Genomic DNA, 10,708 nt, shown 5'->3' with positions numbered 1-10,708 from the left:
CGCTCCAGTAAGGGATGGTGGAACCCCGCTAGAACTTTCCTTAAGGGTCTGGCCGCTGAGGGAAAGGAGGGAGTAGCCAAGGTCAGAGGTCAGAGAAAAGGCCAGCAGCAGGCTTGCCCCAGGGTCCTGGCATTGGTGGAGAGCGGGCGCGTGACGCAGGCTCCACCCCCTCGCGAGTCCCGCCCCCAGCACGTGACTGGCGCGCGGGGCAGGTCGGGCCGCTCACTCCCGCTTATGCCCCTTCCGTGCCGGCCTCAAGATGGCCGCCTTCTGGCGTATCGGGCGCTGTTGAATGGCGAAAGCTTTATTGTTCCCTTCGGGCAGGAGTGTTCGTGTCTTCTATGGCGCTGTCAATAAAGAACTGCAGTTTGAATCGGTGCTGAACAGGTAACCATAGAAACGGGGCTGAGATTCAGCGTGGAGACCCTTTTTGCAGCAGAGGCCCGGGGGCACCCTACTTGAGGGGTGTACACAGACCCTTCGGTGTGGCGAACAACGCGGGGCTTGCCCGAGTCATAGCCGCCTCACTTTGCCCCGGGCCGTGGTCCCCCAGGGGCGGTCCGCACATCGAGCGCAAGCTCAGCTGTAGGTTCCGGAGGGAAGAGGCCGCGGGGACCGGGTGGAGGCTATAGGCCGGACCTGGTCACCGCCTGGGGCCTGCGGTCGCCCCGCAGGTCCTCTGGGCCCCAGCGGAGGCCTCTTTTCGAAGTTTCACTCCCTCCCTTCGGGTCCCTGCACCGGGTGTGGGGCCTAATCTGTCACCCTCCTTTTTTCTCCCCCTCCTGGTTTCTGTTTGTTGGGAGCTAAAAGTGGTTTTTACATTTTTAAATGATTTGGGGGGATGTATTTCATGTAATTTACGGAGATTATATGAAATCAAATTTCAGTGTCTATAAATGAAGATTTATTGGAACTGAGCCACGTTCGTCGTGGATGAATCCTCTACGACTGCTTTCCTGCCAAGAGGGTAGAGTTGAGTGGTTGCGCAGCTATTGCCTGGCTTTGCTCGCCTGCCCTACAAAGCCAAAAATAGTCTGGCCCTTTACAGAAAAAGTGTGCTGACCGATGACCTAGACACAAGTAGACTGGGGCAATCGTTGTCCTGAAACGATTGCTTTTGTCCTTCCTTACAACATGGGAAACAAGTTAAAGCTGCCCCATGCACCTTAGGGCTCTTTAGTTGACAAAACATTCTGGCTTCCATTACCCCTTCTGGTCTTAACTGCCTGTTCAAAGTAGGAGTTGTTTCTCCCACCTTGAATAGTAATAATACCATCCACCTAACCTCTACAATAAGCAAGGAGCTTTATTTATGATTATACATAGCGTTGTGCTTTATGACAACGCCTTATAAGTGTATTTCCATTTTACAAAAGAAGAACCCAGTTTTGAATGATGAAGCTATTGAAGGGCTGTAGCTTATAGGTTATAGGGGCGGCAAATTGAGCCTGTCTATGGGAGCCCCCCAGCTCATTGGCCCAGGTTAAATTTCTTTGGACTTTAAAGTCTTTTCTACCTGGGACTGTTGTTCTTCCCTGGGGTTGTATCTGGATCTTTGTATGGTTCATGGAGATTTTAATTACAATCTCAAAGTGAAATTTTTGTTAGCTTGGCTAAGTGATCAAACTTCTGCCCTCCATCCCCTTCCTAATGTAGGTACCTTTCTTCTATTGCAGTAGTTTGCAAATCTAGCTCTTCATCTTCTGTTTGTTCGTTTTTAAGAGATAGAGTCTTGAGCTCTGTTGCCCAGGCTGGAGTACAGATCATCACAGCTTACAGCAACTTCAAACTCTTGACTCAAGTAATGTTCCTACCTCAGTCTCCCAAGTAGCTCGGATTGCAGGCACACACCACCATGCCTAGCTAATTTTTCTTTTCTTTTTTTTGGAGACAGAGTCTCTCTTTGAGGCCCTCAGTGGAGTGTTATGGCATTACAGCTCACAGCAACCTCCCAACTCTTGGGCTCAAATGATCCTCTTGCTTCAGCCTCCCAAGTAGCTGTGACTACTACAAGTAGCTTAGGTATACACTACAATGCTCGGTTATGTTTTTTAGAGATGGAGTCTCACTCTTGCTCAGGCTGGTCTCTTAACTCCTGAGCTCAAGCCATTCACATGCCTCAGCCTCCCAGAGTGCTGGGATTACAGGTGTGAGCCACTGCACCCAGCAATTTTTTTTTTATTTTTTTGTAGAGACAAAATCTTGCTATGTTGCCCAGGCTGGTCATAAACTCCTGATCTCAAGTGTGAATTCCTGGAAATATAATGGTAAACAAGACCAACATGATCTCTGCCCTTTCATGAGTTTAAATTCTGTAGGGTCCCTGAATAAATTATATACAGATATACAAAGGTAATTTCAGTCACAGCTGCTAGCATCATAACAAAATTAGTGGTTAATAGTTGAGTGATTCCTTTGTACTAAATACTTTTGCTCAGTGCTTTATTTACGTGGACTATCATGTAATCCTCACTTCAGTGCTGTGACCTGAGTAGTATTAATATTCACATTTATAGATGAGGAAACGGGCTTACAGAGGAAAGATGTCCAAGGTCATATAACTAATGGATAAGGCTGCTGAGAGCTGCAGCTAAACTGATCTCACTCACCACCGTGTACTGTTCTGTTTGTTGTCTTTCCTACTGTGTAGCTTAGTAGGTCCTTGGGGTCAGGGACCATACCTTACCTGTCATTTGTACAACCCGCTATTTTTAGGTAAATATTAAATAAACAAATCCAGGTCATTCATTGAGCAAATATTTGAGGGCCTCCTATGTGCCAAGCACTATCACGTGAGGCCTTACAATTATCAGGCTGAGCAGGATGAACCTGGGGCTGTCTGTTCTAGAAGCTAAAACCTAGTGTCAAGACAATGAAGAAATAACAAATGTGGCAACTGCTGTAAAGAAAACAAGATGGTGCTGAGATGGACACTAACTTGGGAGAACCACCTTTTACCTGGGTGGTCGGGGAAAACCCTTGTTTAGAAGGGTACTGTAAGCTGCAACTTGTTGAGTGACAAGGAGCCAGTCTAACAAAGAGGGAAAGGGAAGAGAAGCTGGGAGGAAGAACTTTTCGCCAGGTTAAGAGACCCTAAGGTGGGCAAGAACTTGAGGTGTTGGAGAACTCAGAAGGGAGCAGTTGTGCAGTGTTTAACTCCTGTGCACAGTCTCTGGCCCTGAACCCGGCTTTACTACTGGAAAAGCTGCACGCCCCTAGGCAAATTACAGATTAGTTGTCTCATCTGTAAAGTGTAGGTCATGGTACCTCCTCAGAGGGTCTTTGTACAGATTAAGTAAGAGAAAATATATGAGTAGTTTTGGTGTTTTCTCTGTGTTGTTGTTGTACATATTGCTAAATTCCATTAAAGAAAACTGACGCAACGAAACCCCCAATGGAAACCTATTTAAAGTGCTAATAACACAAATCCAGAAGTATATTACAGACAAAATAGGGGTGGGAGGTGTTTTTTGATTTGGGGGTGGGGGGAAGCAGATCTGGTTTTTTCTTACTGTTTCTATTTAAAAAGGAACTTTTCCAGATGGGATTTAATTATTTTAAACCAAATGTCTATGCAAAGCATTTTTCAGCATCTTACTGTTTTAATCTTGAAACCATGGTGTTCCTCTGTTGAAGGTATGTTCCTTTTCTTAAAGCATGCTAAGAAAGTGTTAGAGTTCCAGTTGGTGGTAATTTTAAAACTTTTTTACAAATGATTTCAGGTTCAAAGTAATGTTGCAAGGTTTAAAACAGGAATGAATACTTTGAAGCAAGTGCAGCCTTTTTGAGTAGGTTAAAAAAATCGGATGATGTTTGGGCTCATGAACATGAAAAATTAGAGGCAGTAATAAATCAAGGAAACTATGTAAGAACAAAAGTGTCAAGTTTTGCTTTAAACTGTATCCAGTAACAGTATTGCTCATGTCATCAGAGAATATAATCCAACCCAGCAAATGGAGCAAGGAACTGGACAGAGAGTGGCACATTAATGCAATGTTAAACAACAAGCCCTGAATTAAATTGCTATTTTAGGTTTGGGTGGGACCTTTGCATCTAAAGTATTGCAGTTCTACTCTGTGATTTGGGTCTTTTGGGTTCCAGTAAAGAGGAGGTGGTAACGTTAGCTTTGAAGGATAATATGAAACTGCAGGAAGAGCCAGGGCATACCAATTTGTTTTTCAATCTATTTTATTTCAGTTCAAAGCATCTTTGCAGACAGGCAGCCCAGGCAAACGAGCTACGCTTTGGCAATACTCAACTGCTTTTAGAGATTGAGGAAGACTGAGTATAACCCAAGTGTGGCTTGTTTTCTTGGACTATCTGTCTGCAATGATGCCTTGAACTGAAATAAAATAGATTGAAAAACAAATTGGTATGCTCTGTTGCCTCATACTGAGTATTTACATTACCCTGCTGGAGTACTGCCTGTACCAGCGCCCTGGGGAAAGGCAGTGACCCCTCAGCCTCTTTCAACTCTTCAACAGAGTGAGCCGTTTGATTTTCACTAGGAAATTGAATTGGGATATGTGATTTTCTGGATCTCCAATAGCCTGCCTTCTAAAGCCATCATCGTGATAATGTGGAGAAAGCAAACTACTAAGCACATAGAGGCAAGAATTAACCATTAAGGGCATTTAAATTCAGAAATGAGACTGTCACTTTCTTTAAGTCATGCAGAGGGTGCGGTATTTCATTTGCAGAGAGCCTGCAGTTTTGCCAACTCTGGCAGCCCTGGGGAGAAAGGAGTAAGGAAAGAAGACTAGCTTTCTCTACATTTCCCTCATGTTGTTATTTAACCAAATATTCAACATTATGATGCTAAATATTTCTTTTCCTTACCTAAAGGAAATGCATTATAGTTCATCCACATAAGTCAAGAGGTTAATCTTGGGGTAAGTGGTTGAATTGCAAGGGACCCACGAATCCTTTGAAGTTGCCTGCGGATTTGTGTGAATGTCATTTTTCTGGGAAAAGAGCCCATTTCTTTAATTAGATCTCAGATGGGGCCCTTGGCCCCTTAAAAGATACGGAGCCAACAATGAAATGTCACCTATAACAACACCTCACTGAAGTCATGATGAGAATTTCTGCAAAACCAGTTACTTTGCACTGCTCTGCAACCGTGACCTCAGAGTTTTGAAAGTGTCTTTTCAGGCTTTGATTCCTGTCTAAAGTGGTCGAGCAGAGTTGAATGTTTGTATAATATAGATATCTGCCCAGTGAAGTGCTTCACAAATGCCTTAGAGATGGGTGGTTGTCATTACTTTACATGACACTGGTGAGATGTGGATGTATTTATTGTCTCGGCAGCCTTGTTGGCAGATACCGTATTTGTTTCAGCTGACAGGTGAAAGAAAGAGGTAGTGGCGCCCAGCCCTTTGTTTCTAGGCATCAGCTTCTTGGAGATGGAGTCATTGCCTCAGATTTAGGAAAGCTGAATTAAAAGGAAAAGAAGAGGAGACAGGGGATGGACTTGAGAAAAAAGAAGGGAAAAGAAAGATAGGCGATCTCAGTCCACTGTGTATCTGTAGGAGGAAAGAGTTTCTATTTTGAGACCAAACTTACCTCAGAACTTAACTAATACTAGGACCTCTGAAAAAGTCAATTTGTAGATGTGATTTTCTGGTTCTATTAGTACCCAAAAGAAAACAAAAGGAAAGAAATATCTTTATCTTTGGATATTTTGTAAAAAGGAAACCTCAGTAGAAAACTATTGGTAGGCCATGAGAGTGTTTACAAATCAATTGCTTACATTTAAGCCTTAGAGATTTTCTATCCGTCTGACCCATGGAGGCATTTGGATGAATGTCCTCTGCTATTGAGAGAGCGAATACCCGAGAAGGGTGAGGTCTAGGAGAACAGGTCTTCTCAAGGAGACCACAAGGATACACCTGCAGGGTCCTCTCCATGGTGACTCAGTTCTTGGGAATTTGTAAACTTAACTTCCTGGAACTTGGAAATTTCCAAGTTCTGTGAAATCCTGTAGTTCTGTAGGGGCTGGAATAGCATCTCCCACTTGATTCAAACTGACCAATGAGAAGGGCACCTGTGGGGTGGAACGTTTTGACTGTCGATAAAAAGGGAAACCAAGCCAGTCGGGGAGCGCAGCCATTTGGAATTCTTCTATACCGTAAGCTCCCGGCTGGTGAATAAAGCCCTTCCTTCCTCTTATAAATGTAATGTTTGGGTGCTCTTTCTCGCAGGCGTCCTCAAACTTTTTAAACGGGGCCAGAGCACTGTCCCTCAGACCATTGGAGGACCGGACTGCGGGCCCCGGGACAAGTCGGCTGCTAAGCAGGACAGACAGCTGCGGCAAAATCACCCGGCAAGCCGGATAATGTCCTATGTGGGCTACATGTGGCCCGTGGGCCGTAGTTTGAGGATGCTTGCATTAGAGTCTCGCTCTGGGACAGAACCAAACATTCGAGGATACATTATGAAGGAAAAGGTCCAAGAAGGATGAGCGAAATTAGAAACAAACAATTATATGTTTACATAATAGCTTTTGAGGCTCCAAATATTACTTGAATGGTTTTTTTTTTAAATATAAGAACAAAAGTGAACAGTATGTGATTCCGCTTCTGACTTTGAGAAGATTCTACAAGAGGTAATCTAACTCACTAATTTCCTCTTGTTTCTGAGCTTTCTAGGACTGCAGCCTGACTCTTGGGTCTTCCTTTTTTGACTCCTTTAGCTCCTTTCCACTCGCTTCGGAAGATGGTCTGGGGGCTTTGACAGCGGCAAACTTACCATCTTTCTTTTTTTTTTTTTAACATTTTATTTTATTTTATTTTATTTATTGTTTTGAGACAGAGTTTCACTTATTAACCCTGGGTAGAGTGCTGTGGCGTCACAGCTCACAGCAACCTTCAACTCCTTGGGCTTAGGCAATTATCTTTTGCCTCAGCATCCCAGGTAGCTGGGACTACAGGCACCCGCTACAATGCCGGGCTATTTTTTTGTTGCAGTTTGGCCGGGGCTGGGTTTGAACCTGCCACCCTCAGTACATGGGGCCGGTACCTTACCCACCGAGCCACAGGCATGGCCCCACTATCTTTCTTTTATCTGGTACTTCTCAGTTCCTAGTCTCAGTGCTTGACACCACAGAATTATCAAAGGCAGAGACCTGGGAGTGGTCCCCTGTTTTTCCTTTTCTTTCAGCACATATTTAGTTAAGTTGTAAGCCTGTTGATTTCTCCCTTTTTTTCTTCCTTTGGTTAAAGCTACTGTAATCTCTCGTCCTAGATTATGAAACAGGCTTCTTGCTGGTCAGCACCTTCTAGTTTTATTCCTCTGCAGTTTGTTTGGTACACTGTTGCCTGTGATCTTTATAAAGCACAAATCTGAACATGTTATTCTCTTGCCTAAAACTCCTGTATCACTTGCCCGCCCTCGGGGTGGCCTAATTCCTTAGCTTGGCATGTGCTACCTTCTAACTCTGGCTGTGCCCGTCTTGAGCCTCATCTCTGGGGATTTCCTCCTCTCTCCTCTTACCTTCTACTTGAGCACAGTTGAACATACTCACCGGGCCACAAATCTTCATCCGTTCTGGGGCACAGTCTGAGGCTTTCAGCCTGCTCTCTCCCTGGATTTCCCTGGCCATGTTATCAGCCAGGCCAGTAGTAATGCCATGATCTACACTGACCATTGTATGTTATCAAATACAGTTTTAGTCTTTTATGTTATTCCCTTTGTCTTTAGAATATTTGCTCCTTGAGATGTGTGCTCAACTACTGTCTTAAAATCATTTGATGTAATTATTTTCTCTGTGTAGTTATTCCATCAACTTGATATAAACTTGATAAACAGGCTTATTTATTTTCAACTTTGAGGATTGCTATTAAAATTTAATTTTTTTTTAACTACGTAAACCATTTGCATGGTACCAAAATGAAAAAGGTAACATATATAGCAGTTTCTACCTGACCCCTATTCTCTGTTTCTCCCACACCTAGCATACCACAGTATGATCTCAAAATTGGGGGGGTTTGCCCATATGTCAGGTAAGAAATAACATTTCAGTATAGTTTAAATTTGTTTTCTCTTTTTATGAGATAAAGGATATTTGTTCAAGTCTATGGGATGAATCACAAAAATATTTTTCTAGTTTGTCATATTCTTGACTTTGCATGTGTCAAGTTTTTTTTTTTTTTGCTATCCAGAAGTTTTACATCTGTATATAGTCATATTTATCAGTCTTACAGTGTGTTGCTTGGATTTTAAGTCATAGTTGGGAAGTTGCCCTGCTAGCAATTTATGAGGAATCCATTCATGTTTTCTTATAGTACATGTGTGCTTTGTGGTTTCACTTCTTCTTTTTTTTTTTAACATTTGCCTGATCCATTTGGAATTTATCTTGGCATTTGATTTGAGGAAGAATCCAATTTTATCCTAATGGCTAATCAGTTGTCTTAACACTACTCATTAAAAACTCTCTTCTCTGCTTTGAGATGCTGTCTTTAGAATATGATCCTTTGTATGCACTTGGGTTTCTTACTGAAATTTCTGTTTTGTTCCATTGGTTTGATGGTTGATTGGTATGCCATTACAAAATCATGTTGATTTTAGAGGCTGTATAAGAGTCAGTGTTTTCATATTGCTCTTTTTTCAGAGTTTTCCTCATTGTTTTTGCTGGTTTATTCTGGCACCTGACCTTAATAACCAATTTGTCTAGTTTCAGGAAAAGACAACTTTGAAGGTATTTTTATAGGGAGTGTGATACATTTGTAAATGAGTTTAGAGAGAACGGACTTGTTTAGGATGTTGGCTCTTCCCATTTAAGATCATGGTCTTGTTTTTTCATTTGCTCAGGGCTAGTTTGGTGATTTTTCAGGAGTGTTTTATGTTTTTCCTTTAAATTCTTCATGCTTCTTTTTCGGTTTATTAGACCTTCATTCTTAAGTGTTTTTTTTTTTTTTTTAAATTTAAATAAGTACTTCCTTTTAGAATCCCTCCAGAACTTCACAGGTAGATTTTACATGCTAAAAGCTTTTTGCATATGACTTCAGATACCTCATAGATACCCCCTCAAGCTCATACAGTGGTATTGGTTTCTGAAACCCCTTCTGTTGTCTGCCTGCTGCTTTCTCATTCTCACTGCTTAGTCTTGTGGCCGGCATACAGTTGACAGTACATATTAGTTGAGCAGACAGAGAGTGAGGGATATGTGACGGTGGGGGAGAGACTATATTTGGAAAGGTTGTCCTTGTCATATTCCTAAGTCTGTAGTCGTTAATTTACTCGTTCACAGTATTTTGTTCTCCTTGCCCCATCCCAGAACTTAAACCTTTTCCTATTATTATGTTTCATGTTGTTATATTTTATATTTCACGTCCTATTGGTAATAGTTACCATTTATTGAACACATACAAAGTACCGAGCATTGTACTATGTGTTCTGTTTTTGGTTTTTTTTTTTTTTGAGACAGAGCCTCAAGCTGTCACCCTGGGTAGAGTGCCGTGGCATCACAGCTCACAGCAACCTCCAACTCCTGGGCTCAAGCGAGTCTCCTGCCTCAGCCTGCTGAGTAGCTGGGACCATAGGCGCCCACCACAATGCCTGGCTATTTTTTGATTGCATCCATCATTGTTGTTTGGCAGGCCTGGGCTGGATTCGAACCTGCTACCTTGGGTGCACGTGGCTGGTGCCTTAGCCACTTGAGCCACGGGCGCCGAGCCTGTACTGTGTGTTTTATATAATTATTTCATGCAATCCTCACAGCAATTCAGGAATGGGTACTTTTACCCCTATTTAAAAAAATTGTCATGGAATTTTTCAAATATGGAAATTCTGAGAATAGCATTTTGAACTCCCATATTAGCACTTTATTTTACACTTGAGAAAATAAGTTTGAAAAGGTTGAGTAACTCAAGGTTACAAAAGGTAAAGGCAGGTCCAAAACCTAATAATTCTTTATAGTTCCTTATTAAGATTGTTTTTTACATGTTAAGCTCCAGCTGGCCAAAAGGGAGACTGTCAAGAGTCACCCTTCTCACTGCACCTGGTAGTCTTAGCCTTCCCTTCTCCTAATTCACTTCCCAGCGCATTCCTCACTTCTGTTTGCAAAGGAGAATCCCTCCTGTCTCTGCTGCTTTTCTTGTGTGCTTTGCTCACTCTCTTTCTTCTCTTTCTCCAGTTTTATTAGTATAGTCACTTGCTACTGTTTGGAACACCCGGCTCCTAGCATGATGTCATGAACACAGTAGGAACTAAACCATTTAAATGAAGTAACTGTGAAACTTGCTGCTCTTGCTCATTTAGCCTATGGGTTTGGCTTGGTCCTGTAACTTTTGAACGCTGCTCTGAAGACCCAGGAGTCATTAAATTTGACCACCCTAGACACAGCTGCTCATTCAGCTGTCAGCTGCCCTCAGTTCCAGTCAGGTTAAAACCAGAGGGAGACTTTCTAAGGTCAAAGTCCAAGGCAGCCGAATAATTGGCCCCCAGAGTTCTGGGCGTTTATCTTGGGCAGGAAAATGTTGAAGATGAAATTTTCCATGTCTTCCTTTGAACATTTTTGAGCAAATACTATGGAGTCCCACAGGCTCTTCCCCCAAATTAAAGGCCATAGAGAAGTTATCCTCTTTTGCATTTTTGTTGATGTTGCTAGCTCCTTAAGTTAACCCTTTTGTCATACTCCCTGGTGAAGGATGAAGGAAAGATAGAGATGAAAATAATTCCCGCTCTTCAAAGACAGAAGAAAAAGCTT

The 10,708-nt window shown here is 42.5% G+C and overlaps 1 protein-coding gene across 1 annotated transcript in view; it reads left to right on the top strand.

Annotated features, from left to right (window-relative positions):
- The first annotated feature begins 233 nt into the window (after positions 1-233).
- The window catches only part of ZBTB40 (zinc finger and BTB domain containing 40), a 74,412-nt gene continuing 63,937 nt past the window's right edge, over positions 234-10,708 (top strand). The window contains exon 1 of the mRNA XM_003783813.3: positions 234-387. The gene's annotated coding sequence lies outside the window, so the exon portion shown is untranslated. The remainder of the gene's footprint in view (positions 388-10,708) is intronic.

This window comes from Otolemur garnettii, unplaced genomic scaffold (assembly GCF_000181295.1).
Source record: "Otolemur garnettii isolate 467f Iridium unplaced genomic scaffold, OtoGar3 scaffold00009, whole genome shotgun sequence".
NCBI lineage: Eukaryota > Metazoa > Chordata > Mammalia > Primates > Galagidae > Otolemur > Otolemur garnettii.
Note: the sequence above shows the minus strand (reverse complement) of the source record. Positions and strands in the feature narration are given on the sequence as shown.